The sequence below is a fragment of the Pipra filicauda genome, unplaced genomic scaffold, assembly GCF_003945595.2.
Source record: "Pipra filicauda isolate LSUMZ 115617 unplaced genomic scaffold, ASM394559v2 scaffold706_size140705_pilon, whole genome shotgun sequence".
Lineage (NCBI taxonomy): Eukaryota > Metazoa > Chordata > Aves > Passeriformes > Pipridae > Pipra > Pipra filicauda.
Window position 1 is genome coordinate 132,716 of NW_024104872.1, and position 6,406 is coordinate 139,121.

At 56.2% G+C, this 6,406-nt stretch overlaps 1 pseudogene; it reads right to left on the minus strand.

The window, feature by feature from the left end:
- Nucleotides 1-4,663: 4,663 nt before the first annotated feature.
- LOC120324792 lies at nt 4,664-6,159 on the minus strand (annotated as a pseudogene).
- Nucleotides 6,160-6,406: the final 247 nt, after the last annotated feature.

Genomic DNA, 6,406 nt, shown 5'->3' on the forward strand with positions numbered 1-6,406 from the left:
TCACAACAGCTGACGTCACATCCATCATATATCACATCTCTCCTGTGACATCATATCATCCTTGTGACATCATGTCCTCCCCTGTGACATCACATCCTTCCTGTGACATCACATCTCCCCTGTGACATCACATCCAGTGACATCCAGATCCATCCCAAGGTTGGGGGTGTGTGTGAGACAGGCAGAAGCACAAATGCCTGCACAGCCCAGAGCAGTCAGTGTGGGGCTGTGCTTGCTGCTGCAGAGACCCCCAAGGAACAAACCCAGCGAGTAGTTTTGGGGGGGGTTGTCCCTAAGGAGGACACTTGCCTTATTCTTGCTTATTATTTGTAATCTCTTATAGATCTATCACACAACACCTAAGGATGGATTCTATAGAATATGTGCCATAGATATTTGGGTTGAGTCTGGCTGAGCTGCAGTTCAGTTCCCCACAGCAGCCCTCCCAGGGCTGAGCTTGGCATTGGCAGCTGGAAGGGGGTTGAGAACACCCCAGTGTTTTGGCCACTGCTGAGCACAGCACCAACACTGGGACATTCCTTCCTTAGCTGAGGGCAAGAGCCTGGCAGGGGACCCAAGTAGGCCAGCTGAGCCCAACTGAGCCAAGGGACATTGCAGCCCATGGGAGGTCAGCTCAGCTCTAAAAGCTGAGGCAGGGAGCAGGAGGGGGGCATTCATTGTCTGATGGCTGCCTGCTGAGGAACCGTCCCACGGACCCAAGCCCTGCTCCTCGGGAGTGGCCGACCATGGCTGCTCATGGGAAGCAGAGAACAAACCCTGCTGTCTTTTGCTTTAAATAAACTGCCTTATCTCAACCCACCAGTTGTTTTTTGTTCCACCTTACTCTCTCCCATGTCCTGTTGGGAAGGGGAGTGATAGAGCAGCTGGGAGGGCACCTGGTGTCCAGCCAAGGTCAACCCACCACACACCTGAACACTTCCAGAGACTCCACCACCTCCCTGGGCTACTTGTTCCAATGATTGAACACTCTCTCAGTGGAAAAAGGGTTCTTCAATATCTAGTATGAACCTTGCCCAAGGCAATTTAAGGCAATTCCCTCAAGCCCAGTTCCCTCAGCTGTCCCTCAGCAGACATGTTTTCCAGAGCCTTCCCCAGCTCCGTTCCCTTCTCTGGACACGCTCCAGCCCCTCAAGGGCCTTTTGGCACTGAGGGCCCATAACTGGACACAGCACTCCAGGTGGGGCCTCCCCAGTGCCCAGCACAGAGGGGCAATCAGTTCTCTGCTCCTGCTGGCCACACTCTTCTCCACAAAGGCCACCATGCCCTTGGCCTTCTTGCCCCCCTGGGCACACTCTGCCTCATATCCAGCCCCTGTCAAGCAGCACCCCCAAGTCCCTTCCTGCTGAGCAGCTCTCCAGCCCCTCTGCCCACAGCCTGGAGCGTTCCAGGGGGTTGTTGGGAGCCAAGGGCAGGCCCTGACACTTGGCCTTATTGATCCAGCCTGTCCAGATCCCTCTGCAGAGCCTTCCTGCCCTCCAGCACATCCACACTCACACCCAACGTGGTGTTGTCCACGACTTTACTGAGGGGGCACTCGATCCCCTGGCCCAGATCATCAAGAACGATGTGAAACAGGAGCAGCCCCAACCCTGAGCCCTTGGGAACCCCACTAGTGACCGGCCCCACCTGGATTTCCTTCCATTCCCCACCACTCCCTGGCCCATCAGACACTTTGTCACCCAGCAAACAGTTCCCCGGGCAAGCCATGAGCAGCCAGTTTGTGCAGGAGATACTGGGGGAGATGGTGCCAAAGGCTTTCTGGAATTCCACAGAGACACATCCCCAGCCTTTCCCTCAGCTGCTGAGCGGGTCCTTTGTCAGAGAAGGAGATGAGGTTGGACAGGCAGGACCTGCCTTTCCCAACCCCACACTGGCTGGGCCTGATCCCCTGGTTGTCCTGCCCCTGCCATGGGATGGCACTGAGGAGGATCTGCTGCATGGACTTCCCTGGTCCTGAGGTCAATGGGACAGGCCAGGAGTTCCCCAGATCCTCCTTTGGGCCCTTCCTGTGCATGGGCATCCCATTTGTTTGTTGCCAGTCAGCTGGGACTTGTGCAGTTGTGCAGCACTGCTGGGGAATGAGTGAGAGTGGCTTGGCCAGCTCTTTCTCCAGCTCCCTCAGGACTCTTGGCTGCATCCCATGTGGGCCCAGGCACTTGGGGGGTCTCACTGGCAGAGCAGGTCACTGACCATTTCCTCCTGCATTGTGGGGGCTTCACTCAGCTCCCCATCACCAGCTTCCAACCAAAGCCTGCCTGCCAGGTGTCCAAGGGGTCAGTTCTGCTGCCCCCTCCTTCCTTCCCCCACAATGGAAAACTCCCTCATTTTGGGTCCCTGTGCCCCAGACGGCTCCAACCACCACCTCACCCACCAGTCCCACAATCATGGAATGCTTTGGCTTGGGAGGGGCCTTCAGGAGCATCTCAGCACCCTCAGACTAAAGATTTCCTTCCTACTATCTCCTCCAACCCTTCCCTCTATCCATGTGAAGCCACTGCCCCTTGTCCTGTCACTCCAGGCCCTTGTCCAAAGTCTCTCTCCATCTTTCTTGTTGGCTCCCTTCAGGCACTGGAAGGCCACAATTAGGTCACCCCAAAGCCTGCTCTTCTCCAGCCTCAACAATCCCAGTTCTCTCAGTCTTTCCTCACAGCAGAGCTGCTCCATCCCTCTGATCCTCTTGCTGCTCCCCTCTGCACTCGCTCCAACAGGTCCATGTCCTTCCTGTGCTGGAGCCCAGAGCTGGAGGCAGCTCTGCAGGTGGGGCAGCATCACAGCCACGCATGTTCCAGCAGGGACATGGTGGAACCTCCTGGAACCAAGGACCATTGTGACACTGCAAGGCCTTCTGGAGCCAAAGGAACCCTGGGACACTGGGCAATCTCATGGAATCAAGGCAGCACTGTCACCCTTGCAAAACTCCTGGAATTCAAGGCCCATTGTGACACTGCAGGTCCCCATGAAACAAAAGGAACCCTGGGACACTGCAGAAACTCATGGAACCGAGGGACCATTGTGACATTGAGGGGGCTGATGGAATCAGGAATCCATTGGGACAATCCAGGGCCTCATGAAATCAAAGGAATTCCGGGACATTGTCGAGCCTCCTGGAACCAAGGGTTCCTGCTGACATGCGTGTCCTCCTGGAACCAAGGGAGCCCGGAGATATTTCTGAACCTCCCAGAATCCAGGGGCCATTGGGACCCTGCAGAACCTCCTGCATTCAAGTGCTCCTTGTGAAACTGCAGGCTCTCCTGGAACCCAAGGATTCCTGGAACACTGCAGAGCTCACGGAACCAAGGGGCCACTGTCCCACTGCAGCTCCTTCTGAAGCACAAGGGACCCTGGGACAGTGGGAAATCTCCGAGAATCCAAAGGGCATTTTGGGACTGCAGGGCCTCATGGAACTAAAGGAACCTTTGGAGACTGGGGAAGCTCATGGAATCAAGGGGCCACTGGAACATGTGGGGCCTCCTGGAAGCAAAGGAACCCTGAGAATTTTTATGGGAACAACAAAAGGCAGCAGCAGCTGCATTCAGTTAATCAGGATCAACAAGGAGTGTTTTGGCCTTGACTGGTGTTTTCCATCCAGAGAGGGCTGTTTGCCAAAGTGGAAACCACTTGGAATGCTCTGCATGGCAGCCTGTGTTTTTCTCTGGTGGCTGAACACAGCCAGCACATGAGGGGAGGGGAATGTGTGGGATCAGGGCCCTGCCTTGGGGCCATGCTGGGAATTCCAGTGGACTAAAAGACAAACACCAGGTACTGTTTCCAAAGGAACCCCAATGAAAGGGGGACGCCGGAAAGATGGGTGGACAAGTCCCGCAATGGGACTCTGTGTGTGCAGCCTCATTTTCTCCTTCAGTGCCCACAGGAGAAGGGGCAAAAAGTATTGGTTGGGACCCCAAAAGTGTTCAGGGGGGAAATGGGGGATTGAAGGGACAATGGGAATATGGAAGGAACAGGGAGAAGGGTGGAAAAGGGAGGGTTGTCTGGAGGGTCTGACGGTCCCATGGGGGTCTTTGGGCACAGGGGAGTTGGCAGTGGGTGGTTCCCCCCCTGAGCTCCCAGCTTACTGTGGGGTGCTGGGGGCTTCTGGATCCAATCTCAGCTTTGGATCATGCCAACAGTTTTAGTTTAGAGGAATTACAGAAATGTGACAGATTCACTTTTGTCCTCCAGGTTTTAATGATGGCAAATCAGATATATTGAGAGAAATGAATTTATTTAGGGTTCCAAATGATCAGACAAAAGATCTTCCTCAGAATTATTTACTGCACAATACAAACACTAAAACTACCAGGAGTACAGGATAAGACAGGACAGTGCTCTACACTAAAGCAATTGTTGAAGCAATTCTACTGAAGCTGGCACAAAACCAGTAATTCTTAATTAGAGATGGATGGAACTCCCCCAGACCAACGCTCATGGGGAGATCTCTGCTCTCAACCTCCAGCAGTGACCTTGGGGGTCCCCAGCCAAGGCAGGAAACTTCACACCTCCCTCCAAGAAGGGTTCTGTTGGAAGAAGCAGCCCCTGGGAAAGGGGACTGGCCCTTTGTGGTCGAAAGGGATGGACTGACAGTCACTGGACTCCAGGGGTTGCCTCAGCATCAGGGGCTTCATTCAGGGTGGAAGCAGCGGCTGAAGCTCTTCCCGCAGTCGGGGCACTGGTAGGGCTTCCCTTACTGGTGGGTCCGCTGGTGTCTGGTCAAGTTAGAGCTCTGGGTGAAGCTCTTCCCACACTCCCCACACTTGTAGGGCCTCTCCCCAGTGTGGATGTGCTGGTGGGTGACGAGGGTGGACTTTCGGTTGAAGCCCTTCCCGCAGTCGGTGCAGCGGAAGGGCCTCTCATCCGTGTGCGTTTGCTCGTGCTGCAGGAGATTCCCGTTGGTTGGAAACATCTTTCCACATTCAAAGCACATATAGGGCCGTTCCCCGGTGTGGATGAGCTGGTGGATGTGGAGGCTGAAGCTCTTGCTGAAGCTCTTCCCACATTGCCCACACTTGTAGGGCCATTCCCCAGTGTGGATGCGCTGGTGGTTGTGGAGATTGGCGCTGTCCCTGAAGCTCTTCCCACATTCTGCACACAAATAGGGCCGTTCCCCAGTGTGGATGTGCAGGTGTTGGATCAGGCTGAAGCTGTCCCTGAAGCTCTTCTCACATTCCCCACATTTGTAACGCCGTTCCCCAGTGTGGATGTGCTGGTGGCTGAGGAGGTTGGAGTTCTTCCTGAAGCTCTTCCCACATTCCAAGCACCTGAAGGGTTTCTCCCTGCTGGAAGGCTGCTCAGGGACCATCAGCTCAGAGCTCCCCCTCAAGCTCCGGCCGCCTTCCCGGCACAGGCTGGCTCTTTCCTCCTCAGAGCACCCTGGGATGGCTTTGGAGCCCCTCCTGCGGGGGGATCTCCGGCCCTTTTCCTCCCCGCTGCCTTCCTGCGCCGGGGAGCCCTTCAAAACGGCCTCTCCCACCAGGGTCTCACGGGGGGATTTGTCCTCCGCGCTCTCCGTCCTCACCTCGGGGCCTGGGGCAGGAAGCAAGAAGGACAGGCAGGGGATTTTCCTCCGGCCCACAGGGAAGGCCAAGGACATCCCCCCAACTCCGGCCCCGGCAGGACGGCGGCGCCAGCGGGGTTGTCCTGCAGCCGGGGCCATGCTCGGCTGACAGAGCCAGCACAACACCCGCCCAAAGGGACACTGACTTCCTCCTCACCTGCCTGGGGGGACCAAGGCATCTTCCTCTTCCTCGCAGCCTCCTCCTCCATCCGCCCAAGCTTTGGGAAGGACAAATCCTGATGGGGGGAAAACAAGGGCTGAGCACGTTGGCTTGGGGGTTCCTCCTGCCCAAGTCCATCTCTAGAACTCACCGGGCATCCTGTGACCATAAAAATCTCCAAAATACCAAGATTCAGACAATATCAAGAAGACCCTCGCCCCCCCAAACTGCAAAAAGTTACAGTTAAGCCAAAAAATACTCCAAACTATGAACATGCAGCGCAAAAAAATTCTCCCAGAAATTCCTCCTCTCTGGTCTCTTCCCTCTGGGGTTCAGAGGGTCTCCCCTGACTGACCCTCTGACTCCTCTGGGGTGTTGGGGGTCCCAAGAATTCCTTCTCCTCTGACTCTCACCTTCGGGGTGCCATATTCCCAGACATTCTCCCTTTCCACGGTTTCCACTTTGTTGTCCCAGGGATCCCAGGGGTCCCCACTGTCCAAGTTTCCCCTTCTCCACACCCCCCGTTTCAGGCTCCGTTGGGTCCTGGGGCTCCTCCCTCTCTGTGCTCCCCCCTCCAGGCTGCCGGGGATCCCCCAGCTCTGGCATCGCCCCGCTCCGCCCTCCACACTCGGCAGCTCCCGGGATCCACACCCACCCCCGGCACTCCCGGGGGG